Source organism: Dreissena polymorpha, chromosome 4 (genome assembly GCF_020536995.1).
Source record: "Dreissena polymorpha isolate Duluth1 chromosome 4, UMN_Dpol_1.0, whole genome shotgun sequence".
Taxonomy (NCBI): domain Eukaryota; kingdom Metazoa; phylum Mollusca; class Bivalvia; order Myida; family Dreissenidae; genus Dreissena; species Dreissena polymorpha.
The window spans coordinates 28,969,296-28,980,845 of NC_068358.1; the positions used below are offsets into that span (position 1 = coordinate 28,969,296).

At 34.6% G+C, this 11,550-nt stretch overlaps 1 long non-coding RNA gene across 1 annotated transcript in view; it reads right to left on the reverse strand.

The window, feature by feature from the left end:
• The window catches only part of LOC127876976 (uncharacterized), a 28,103-nt gene extending 16,574 nt beyond the window's left edge, over positions 1–11,529 (reverse strand). The window contains exon 1 of the long non-coding RNA XR_008048177.1: positions 11,390–11,529. This is a non-coding gene — a long non-coding RNA (uncharacterized LOC127876976). The remainder of the gene's footprint in view (positions 1–11,389) is intronic.
• Between the last annotated feature and the right edge of the window lie 21 nt (positions 11,530–11,550).

Sequence of the window (11,550 nt, forward strand, 5' to 3'; positions counted from 1 at the left end):
AGAGAGTTAACAAGGCAAATGTTGACGCTGCACAACGCACGACGGACAAAAAGCGATCACAAAAGCTCACCATGAGCACATTGTGCTCAGGTGAGCTAAAAAAAACTGTCTATCTATAAACAAAAATCAGCTATGGTATTATAAGATCAGATGTGCAAACATTGTCAAAGGGTTGTTAAATTAACAATCTGAAGTCAAGTATGCTGAAGAAATATGAAGGTTCCCATGCAAATTTAGTCTGTATATTGACAAGTGTCTGCCAATAAATGTCAAACTTGTAATACAAAATTTACCACAAGTATGTAAAAGCACCTGTTTTGATCATTTTAAGTAAGATAGTGTAATTCTAAACATTAGCAAATAGCTTGTTTAGTAAATGCATAATGCTATTAATATGATTCCTTTCAATTGTGTAATTAATAAATTGGTTATTTCTTGTTGTTCCATGATTAATGTTTTATGCGCTACATGTAGTACAAAACTAGCATTGTTAATTTTGTAAAAGGTAATAAAATGTTACTTCATTTATTCCAAAGTTTTTCAAAAGATAACATCACTTTGTACTTTCATATTCTTGTAAGTTGAAGACAGCGTTTTAGTATTACTTATTGTGTAACTATTATTTTATGTGCAAATAAATGATGTGAAGTGTTTTGTATCTCCACACAATACCACAATATAGCCACATACCTTTTTATATATGTACTGAAAATATATATACTAACATCATTTACATGCTTCTGCTTGCAGCTTAGCCAACAAAAACAATGACTTACATATAAATAAGCTCATATGATTACTGATAATCTATGTTTTATTGTATGTGTTATTTGAATGTTTAAATAAAAAATAGGGATGATATTACAATATACTTTTTTAAATTCAAATTGTAACTATACAGCTACAAACTAAGTGTATGCAGTTTAGACTGTGATTTATGAATTTCTACAAAATGGCTAGTTTTTTAGCTGCGACAAAATTTTAATAACCATTCGACAATAGTTTGCGAAAGAAAATTAGAAGCCTGCAAGATACAATATCATACTTGTATTTATGAAATATTTTAATTGCAAAACAAGTATGCTGGCATTCTGTTCCACATAATTATACATTGATACCGTAATTACTCTATGTTTTCGGACACTCTAAGTTTTCGGACACCCTCTTTTTTAGCGAAAATAATTATTTTTCGTGACTCTTTATTTTCGGACACACGACTTTTCGTCTGTTATTTATGTCTCTAAGTTTTCGGACAGTATATTTTACAGGGCTATTTTACCAAATTTCGAACCTGTTTTCGATATCTTATGACACTTCGATCATGGGGTTTTACAACCAGATTAACATCATAAAACATTGCGGGTGCAGGCCTGAGGGCAATGGACCATTACATTTGCGTTATTGGGTAAATTACCTTGTAAACCGGTATTAAACAATGGTTTCGCCCGATAGCATAAGCGTTATGACAATTACCAGGGGTAGTGCCAATTAACGGTTCAATTATCTACCGCAATGGTACTACCCCTTCTCAGTTAAATAACTGTGACAAATACTAAATGTTTCAAATTGTGATGCACCCTATTACAAGTTTTACGAACAATGGAAGGTGTTACACAACAACTATCGGAAATGAACAAACAAAGAATTCATAGTTTGCTTTTTTTATTGCGTTAATTACAGGTTCATACAAGCGTGTATCGGTACATCACATGCTCAATTTTGAACTCGTTGGTCAAAGTATCACCTTGAAGTAACTTTCTGTCAAATAAATTAAGCATTTACAATTATTTAAAATGCAGTGCAAACATGTATAACTGTAATTTATACTATACGGCATGGCATTTTACAAGCGCGTGCTATTACCGGTAGTCGTTGATACAATTGACGCTATTTTCGAACACTTCCATTTTCGACTCTAAGTTTTCGGACACCTGTATTTTGTCAATATTTTTCGTATCTAAGTTTTCCGACACGAAAAAAAATTATTATTTTTTAAGTGTCCGAAAACATAGAGAAATTACGGTAATATAAAAAATCCTGTCAATCAAAATTGATATGACACATCACATTATTTTGATTATGTTAAATCAGTGTATGCTAAAATCAACTGCTTTAGCAAGCTTAAGTTGACTTTAGACATTTAATAAAACAAACTGTTTCCTGAGTAGGACCTGTACTTAGTGTGTTTAGGGTGATCTAAAGAACACTCACACTTAAAGTAACAATCACGCTCAAAAATATCGAATATTTCGTTAAATAAAGCTAACCCATAAAAAATTCAATGTTCCTTTTAGCAAAATGCAAAATTTCAACGTTAGATGTTGTCTGGTAGAATTGATTGAACGAGATACAAAATGCTGGTTTTTATTTTTTTGTGGCCACAAATAATTCCATTTATATCTCCCGTGAAATATCCGAACATTTACGGGCGAACACGAGATTGGATACGGTAAGCCTCAGAAGCATGACGTAGCTCTCATGAATAATCATTCTGTGAAATCAAAATGAATTCTGGGTAACTGGAACTTAGCGAATGCGAAAATGGCTTGTATAAATTATGCAAATGAACGCAACCCGAATGAATCCGATCCTGACTCAAAAGCAAAAGTAGATTACATCGTGGAACGATATTTAGATATTTAGATGCTTAAAACTTGCCGAATGCTTGTAATATAACATTTTAACATCAATGTTACTTGTTTATAGGGTCTTCCTATTGTAATTAACCATCGTATGGTACTACTTGTTGTCGAATGTTTTTATATAGCATAATACAGTAGCCGTATGTATTGGTGAGCGTGAAAGTGACTTTAAGGGATCAATACAAAGACCTCCCAGTGACTAAGCAGACACCATATCCACTATACCGCAGCCACCGAACCAGCTTTATATTCCTCATCCTGCGGCTAGAAAACAAATAAAATTATAAGATACTAGATCTTAAAGCTAGAAACATGTAACTCGTTTGGAGATTGATTTTTATTATGCACTACTGTATTATTGAAACAATTATACTATTTTGAACACAATAATGTCCATATATTTATTAAAATTACATGGCTATCAAAAAATCTTCTGCCCGTAAATTAGGTGGCACCTATAATCATAATATTTTTAACACAATAAATAAAACCATGTTTTTTAATAAATGTAGTAAAAGTAAGGTTACTTCCAACAGCCTTGCTGTTGGGCTAGCTCTTAAGCGACGTGGTTAAAGCAGGGCTTTTTTCCTAACTTTATGAAGCGGCCCTGGCCCCTCACTTTGTGAAAAAATGAGTCGCAAACTTGTCAAAATTGTGAAAAATTGAGTTGCAAACTTTTCAAAATTGTGAAAAATTGAGTCGCGAACTTCTTGAAATTGTGAAAAAACGAGTCGCGAACTTCTTTAAATTGTGAAATTCAAAGTTCAATGCATAAGTATAGTAAAAGCATGTTAAACCCTTGAATATTATCAAAATTTCCTTAAATAATGCAATAAAGGCATATTTTCCTTCTATGAATACTGTATTTGATACAATAACAACACATATACATATATCCGATTTGCAAAACATTCATGTACCAAATGCAACTAAAATACCTGGTCCCAACACTTCTTTACCACAGGAATAAAAAATTTTAACATAGAACATTTCAAGGGCACATAACTCAGACAGGTTCTGGACTTTACAGCTTTAGAACTCTGTTCTTTTTACTCTTCAAAATGTCAATAATTCTCTCAATATCTGAAGAGGAAAATTCCTTCTTCATGATAATTTTCATGTTCTGTGAGCCTGACCCTCGCCAGTGCAGGATGATCTCCCTGGGAAGTTGTGATTTGATCTGAAACATTAGGTATTCATTGAACAACAGTACTTTTGTAAGAAATGTAAACAAGTTATTTTATTTTTCACATAGACTACATACAAATTTTGAATCATGAATATGCGACATGAATATGCATTTAAATTTAAAATATATATATATGAAGGGACCACATTATTACTTTAACCAAGATTTACAATCATAAACAGATACGAATAAGTAGTCTCGGTCATCAATACTAGGGGACGTTTTGACTAGGGACCGTTTTGACTAGCTTCCATCAATACATAAGCCGCGGCAGATGCTTTCACTTTTATCAAATAACTTTCCTTATAATGTTATCAATGTGCATGTTTCAAAACTTACCCTTCTGTAGAAAGCTTTTGTTTCTTCACTGTCATCCTAATTTCAATAAATCGGGATAATTTTGCGTTTTTTTTTTAATTTTCTTCGTGTAGTAACGAGCGATCCGCGTCGCCATTTTTTTTTATAGTGGCGTTGCTAGGCAGAGTTTTTACTATTTACGCCGGTTTCACAACACTTTAAAATCGATTAAAACAAGCAAACATCGGTAAAGCTAGTCGACAATTACTCGCGAATTCGGAATTAAAAACGAGGTTATGAAACTTATATTTCTGTTCCGAAATGGCTGTTTTTTAACAGTTTTGAGCACGAAAAGTCCGTTTTTCACGATTTAAAACGGCCGTTTTTGTATATATTCACGGCCATGTCAGGTTTGTGAACTGGCCATGTCAAAATTGTGAAATGTCCGTTCACGGCCAATCGCAAAGAAGGAAAAAAAGCCCTGGGTTAAAGTGTCTGACTACCACTCTGGAGGTTGTGGGTTCAATCCCCGGTCTGAGCTCACATTAATGGCGACGAGGATGAGATAAAGTACTGTGAATGTGGCAGGGTTTTCCCCAGGCAATTTAAGCGCCCCTTGCTGGGGCGCTTGAATCCCGAAATCAGAGTCCCTGGGGCGCTTGAAATTTTCCTATCAGTGTATTTCTACAGTTAAAGAAAATGGAGAATGTCAAGAAAATCAAGGGTTCTTTATCGGTGTATCAATATTCCGTTTTAAAGAGCACTTGGTACCTACTTTTGCATGTAATCGCCATAAACACCACATGGGGTCATAGATAATCCCCTGATAGGAGACAGCATGGCGCGCGTATCGATTATTCTAGCCACATTACACAGTCATTTATGCTGGCACGGATGCATCACAGGAAACTCTCAGGTTACTTTCCAGTCGTCAAACTGTGATGTTCATCGTCCAATCAGTTACGCAAATGCTTATGAGGGCGGGGTTAACTATTGACAATTATTTTTGATTGATGTCGGGCACGAAGTAAGACTTTATCGCAGCTTGATTAGCAAGGAGTTGTACCATTCACGTAATATAAAACCAGTAACTAGAACAGTACATTAAAGACGGTTTCGGGCATCATCATCACACCTTTTTACTGTAAACAAGTGTTACTCATGACACATAATTAAAACGAGAAATTACTTGCAAGTGGTAAGCAATAACTTACTTGTAGCGAGTAAGTTTTGCAAATAACTCCTGGTATCAATTATGTGATAACAATTTTATTCCAGTACATGTTTATTTCATCATGTCCATTTATAGAACTGATTAACCTTGTTTTTCTGACATTTATTAGACACGTAATGCGCTTTAACAAATAATCGTTGAATTAATTACGCACAACTGTAAATGTTTTGTTCGATTTTTTCAAATGAGCATTATCAATTTGTAATCCGAAACACGCTTCTGAATTTTAATGCTAACGCGACATTAACAAATTGTAGTGTCAAATAAACAGTGTATTATCCTTTGTCCCAATAAAAAGCGCGCGAAAAATATGCAGACATGTAGAACGTTGCATGGAAAGTGTGGATGTATTTTGTGCTGTATAAAAACATGAACATCATGTCAGGCGATTTACGCGTGTTCTGGGGGAAAAAAACGCCCTGATTAGACGATATTTCATCACATCTTTAAATAGTAACACATGCCAAAATTTATTTGATACTTAAGAAAATATGGCGATTTTTTTTTTAATTCTTGAGCTATTTTATCGTAAATATTTACCAGAATTTGCTTTAAAACTGGAATATACGGGATTATCGGGTAATGAGTAGCGACTGGAAAAGAAGTAAGTATGCAGTAATAGATAGAAGGTATGGTTGATACGGATATATTAAGGAATTGACCAGTCGCCAAATTATCGATCGCTCCGCCCACATAGTCACGTGGTCTAGTGATTAGAAAACTCCGACAAGCAGATCGCAATTATAGCGCATTACGTGAGTGAAATACTATACTTGTAATGATGTATCATGCTCTTTTTATTAAAGCCACACACTAAACTAAACTGCTTTGTACAACTTTAATACAATCATAAATGCTTTAGAGAGAAATGGCGTAATCAAAATAAATGAGTTAACTATCAGAAACGTTTCTTATACGTATTATAGGAAGTTGATGAAAAATCAGTGGTAAAAATGAGCATTTATTTCATATTGATTTTGAACTTGTATTAAAACCATCTGGCAGCGAATCCGGTTGCTATTCATATATAATTTTGAAAATAGTTTTATTAAGTGCAAATGACACATCCATATCATGATGGGTTTTTTGTTTATTAAAAATGTTAAGATCTTTGTTTTATTGTGTTATTTTTAAAAAGACACCGATTTTTTAAATTTAGATTTAAATTAAATTTTGATTGTAACCATAATATAATACAGGCCTAATTTCGTGGTTTCATTAACAGATCTAATATGCATTTTATTTCATTTATGTTTAATGGGAACCTGCTACATTTCACTATCGAAAAATGAAATTTTGGTATTACGGTGCTGTTCATGAACATTCGAATTGAATACATTTAGCATATTATGCATTTGTTTATTTATAGCAAGATGGCTCTTATATGTTAATTGCAATTTTCACATTTCTACCCATATCAATATATGTTGTATTAGAAATGTTGTTGTGGTTGTTGTATTATAATTTATAAGCCTTACATTTTACACTTGAAGTCGCTTTAAGCTAGCTAAGCCGTGTTGAAATCACCTTTTTGTTGTTTTAACTTTAGTTAAAACAATATTTAAGTTAACAATTTATAATGATTTCCATTGTTTATGATCCACAGAAAATAGATATATAATTGGAAATCATATAAGTAATTAAATATTTCTTTTCTTGTGTACAGTACCTAACAATGCCTTAATGTTCATTCATTCTGAGATCCACGCAACATACTGTCATTTATTAATCATCGACAATTACGCTGAGATTAATAAGCACGTGTGGCAATTATTATGTTGCCCAAATTGCTTAATAATATTGTGCATCAAACGGTATAACACGTTTTATAGAACACACAACTGGTGTGGTTACACTATTTATTGTGTTTGTTTTCTCATTACTCGTTCATATGTTCAAGAAATAAAGATAAAATAATAACCTTTTATAAAGTATGTATAGCACCTACAATTTTGAATAATGATCGAACAGTAATGATCATGCATTTGATATAAAATATGTATAAACTCTTAAAAATTACGTCCATTCCATATGTACGATACGCTTTGTTTGTCGGACAAAATGGCGGCCAGATAAGCGTTGCTGAGGGGTGTGTGAAAAATTGATATCTGATTGGCTGATCGAAGAATGTGGGCAGAGCGATCGATACTTTGGCGACTGATTGGCTGATCAAAGAATGTGGGCAGAGCGATCGATACTTTGGCGACTGGTCAATTGATCGAGACGGGATTATGCGTATCTATGCGGGAAAGGGTAAAATATAAATAAAGGGTAAAATATACATAGTCACTTAAAATTTATTTGATACAATAGAAAAACGGCAAGGTTTGTGTTAAAGAATTAATTGAGAGCTTTTATCGTCAGTATTTACCAGAAAGTGATTGATAAAATCGGAATAAACGGGATTATCGGGTAATAAATAGAAACTTGAAAAGTAGTAAGTATACAGTAATAGAGTCGGGTTGAAACGGATGTATTGGGGACTCGTTTGAGTCGGGATTTTACTATCTATGCGGAAAAGATTTAAAACAATTAAACAATATATTATATATTTTTAAATGACTGGGGAATTTTCTTGAAGAGTAATAGCGCACCAAATGACGTCTTTTGACGCTGTTTTTATTTAAGGTTATAACGCACCACAGAACATCAATTGACACGTTAAATTTTAAACAAGAGCACCGCCTTGCGGGTGCAGACCGCTCATCTATTTTCTTTTTTAAAGGTGAAGGGACTCTCATTTTCAATCACAAAGGAGGGAGGGGTGGAGTGAAGAGCGGTGCATTGTGTGGGGGTGTGGACATTTATTACATTTTCTTCCAAAAATGCGAAGAAAAGGAAAAAAAAAATCAGGGGGGGGGGGGGGGGGGGGGGGGGGGGGGGGGTGGAGGGATTCTTGGGTGCGATGGTTGGACGGTATTTCAAACATAAAATAATAAAAATAAATATTTGTGTTTTTTAACCGTTTCATAAAAAGAAATTGGGGGGGGGGGTGAGGTGGGGGGGTATAGTGTGAGGGTGTGGTGGTAATTTGTGAGATGATCTTAAAAAAAAAAAAAAAAAAAAAAAAAATTAGGGGGGGGGGGGGGGGGATTCGGGTGGGGGGAGGGGGGGGTGGGGGGGGGGGATTCTTGGGTGCGATGGTTGGACGGTATTTCAAACATAAAATAATCAAAATAAATAGTTTTGTTTTTTAACCGTTTAAAAAAAAAATTGGGGAGGGGGTGGGGGGGGGGGTATAGTGTGAGGGTGTGGTGGTCATTTGTGAGATGATCTTAAAAAAAAAAAAAAAAAAAATAGGGGTGGGGGGGTGTGGGGGGGGGGGCACGGGCGATGGTTTGGGTGGAGTCTATTGTGGTATGTCAGGTAAGAGTAGTTTTGTCAAAGTATCAATCAAATATAATCATAAATAAAGAAGTTATGGCAATTTTAGAGAAATTTAATAATTTGACCTTGAGAGTCAAGGTCATTCAAAGGTCAAGGTAAAATTCAACTTGCCAGGTACAGTAACCTCATGATAGCATGAAAGTATTTGAAGTTTGAAAGCAATAGCCTTGATACTTAAGAAGTAAAGTGGATCGAAACACAAAATTTAACCATATATTCAAAGTTACTAAGTCAAAAAAGGGCCATAATTCCGTAAAAATGACATCCAGAGTTATGCAACTTGTCCTTTTACTGTACCCTTATGATAGTTTGCGAGTGTTCCAAGTATGAAAGCAATATCTATGATACTTTAGGGGTATAGTGGACCAAAACACAAAACTTAACCAAACTTTCAATTTTCTAAGTATAAAGGGCCCATAATTCCGTCCAAATGCCAGTCAGAGTTACATAACTTTGCCTGCACAGTCCCCTTACGGTAGTTAGTAAGTGTTGCAAGTATGAAAGCAATAGCTTTGATACTTAAGGAATAAAATGGACCTTAACACAAAACTTAACCAAAATTTTCAATTTTCTAAGTATAAAAAGGGCACATAATTCTGTCAAAATGCACGCCAGAGTTATCTAACTTTGCCTGCCCAGTCCCCTCATGATAGTAAGTAAGTGTACCAAGTTTGAATGCAATAGCATTGATACTTTCTGAAAAAAGTGGACCTAAACGCAAAACTTAACCAAAATTTTCAATTTTCTAAGTATAAAAAGGGCACATAATTCAGTCAAAATGCACGCCAGAGTTATCTAACTTTGCCTGCCCAGTCCCCTCATGATAGTAAGTAAGTGTACCAAGTTTGAATGCAATAGCATTGATACTTTCTGAGAAAAGTGGACCTAAACGCAAAACTTAACCGGACGCCGACGCCGACGCCAAGGTGATGACAATAGCTCATAATTTTTTTTTAAAAATTAGATGAGCTAAAAAATCAACGTTGGGAGGGGACACCCCTCCCGAACCACCCCTATCAACCCCGGGGCGCCTGACAAAAATCCTGTGGAAAGCACTGTGCGGGAGTCGGTCTGAGCTGTTTATTGGTTTCTGGTAGGGCCATGCGGATGCAAGACATGCTGTAGCGGGCGTGTCTGGGCCTTGAAACATTAAAAGGGGGAGGAGTGTAGTAAAAGTAAGGTCACTTCCAAAAGCCTTGCTGTTGGGCTAGCTCTTAAGCGACGTGGTTAAAGTGTCTGACTACCACTCTGGAGGTCGTGGGTTCAATCCTCGGTCTGAGCTCAGTATTTCCACAATATAAATATATGGAGATTATTGAATAATGTCCATATATTTATTTAAAATACATGGTTATCCAAAAAAAACTTTTGCCCGTAAATTAGGTACAGTCGATTGGTGTATAGCGAATTTTAAAGAGTAGCGGATAGGTTAAACTTTTTTTGAAAATACATTCATTTATGTTAAGATTTATAGTTTTCTATTAATTGAATACAAAAAGCCTATCATTGTTAAGTTGATTCATGTTTTTGTTGATGTGTGTCAATGTTTACAATGAACTGTTTCTATTTTCGAAAGCAAAACAAGGTCACGTTATGTACGCACCGTTTTTGTGACGACAGGAAAAGTGCAGACGATTGGTTTCTTGAATTTTGCAGATTTTGTTTGGTAAACATAATGTTCATTGATGTAATATTTTAGTATTATGTGTCCTTTACAAAAGTAAGAATGCTCAGAAACCAATTTGATGCGTACCATATAAAATAAGCATGAAAGCTGCAACTCGGGATTTAGTGAATAACGGACATGTGATGACCCATATTCAGGAATGTGGGGATTGTCTCAAAATAAATATAAACTCAATTGAAGTTGTCCATGTGGTAAGCGTGTGGCTATAATATTAATAAGTAAAAACATCATTTTTAATGAAAAACAATCAAATTATAACAAAAAAATTGATTTCTCTGAAAACATATTTTCCGTTATCAAATCTATATATAGATTCAACTCAAAATGACCCAAATATAGGGTGCTTTGCTTTGAACAGCGATTACTTCATCAATTGTGCAGCGATTTCCATGAATTTGGTCTTATTAAACGCAAAAATGAATTTCCTTTCTGGAAATGTACATATATATCAATTATTTTTTTACAAATGCCGTGTCAAATTTCAAGAAATAACACGATACACATGTAATCCGATAAAGACCTAAGCGATCCGGTAATGGCTGAATCAGTGTTCCATGAAATTCGCGATGTAAACAAATAATATTTTTCAGAAATTTAAAACCGCTGGCATGTTTCAATAGGAAAGACGTGTTAATTACCGAATGCATGATGTATTAATTGAAATTAGACTCCGAGTGCTTAGCTATCCGCTATACACCAATCGACTGTAGCACCTTTAATCATATTAATCTAAAGATATATTAAAATGCAACACGAGATGTAAAAGTTAAAGAGCGAACATGGGTCTGTATGCCTGAAATGAACTTATGAAGAGAAATCTGGATCTGCGGTCTACGGATGCCCACATTCATGGACAGTGCGACTACTATCAGTGATTCTTCTATGAAAAACAACATATGTTTATGCCGACATGTAATCGGCAATATTCTTTACCAGACTATTCATTTAGTTACCATTAATTAATAAATCGTTGTCAACCGTTGTTTTCTTAATTTCACTGCAGCCGACCTTCTATGAATTATTATGTTAAAATGTTTCTGATTGGCCATATGACATTTGATATACCAATCGTAGAGCCTGTCCTTTTTAACGCTTATTTAACATCCCGGTCACA